This window comes from Sinocyclocheilus grahami, unplaced genomic scaffold (genome assembly GCF_001515645.1).
Source record: "Sinocyclocheilus grahami isolate Dianchi unplaced genomic scaffold, SAMN03320097.WGS_v1.1 scaffold834.1, whole genome shotgun sequence".
NCBI lineage: Eukaryota > Metazoa > Chordata > Actinopteri > Cypriniformes > Cyprinidae > Sinocyclocheilus > Sinocyclocheilus grahami.
In genome coordinates this window covers 553,629-554,488 of record NW_015506013.1, presented here as the reverse complement: position 1 = coordinate 554,488, position 860 = coordinate 553,629, and positions in this window count along the sequence as shown.

Genomic DNA, 860 nt, shown 5'->3' with positions numbered 1-860 from the left:
CAATAAGTTTAGATTGATTTTTACCTTTTATGGGCATTTTTACCTTTATAAATCCATTTTTACTAAAAGTGTGCATCATCTTTTGAGTCAAATTCTTATATTTAATCAGGCAATTATAACAATACTACATTTAGGCTGTTACTAAACAAATGAAATCAGTATCAATAAAATTAATCTTTGCAGAAGTTGAATATGAAGTGGCATTTAGATGTATTTACACATGTTAATGCAGCTTAGAGGGACATGGGATGCTTTAACCTGCAGTTACAAATGCATAAATAATGTTTTGATATTTTAAACATGAAATTTTGAATAGTGATATTTAAATTATTTAAAAAATTAAAAGATACTTTAAATGTGAAATTAAATCCGCCAGTAAGTGGCAGCAAGTCACTGTTAAGTGAGTCATTGCGAATTAACGGAATCATTTAAACTGTTGATTTTGCTCAGAGACGCAAAACAGCGCTGTGTTTGGAAGGTTTTCTGTTGGCGAAATAAAGCAAAAACAACCAATATGGTGTCTAAAACGTAAGTCTCTTGATATTAACTTAATTGTTTATTGAACTGTTGTATAAAATCAATATCACATTTGTAACCATGCTGACTTTTTTTTTAAAACGGCACTTTTCGTGTGATATTAACTACAAACCCAATTCCAAAAAAGTTGGGACACTGTACAAATTGTGAGTAAAATTGATATAAATATATACATTTTCCAACCCCCTTACCTTGAATTATGTGATCATTCGTAATGCATATTAACAGACTGAATCATGCAATGAAAGAATGCACTCTAAATGCGCACAGCACAAAGTTGGTCTAACCAGACTACATCACGTCGCGTATGCGTGCACTTTGTA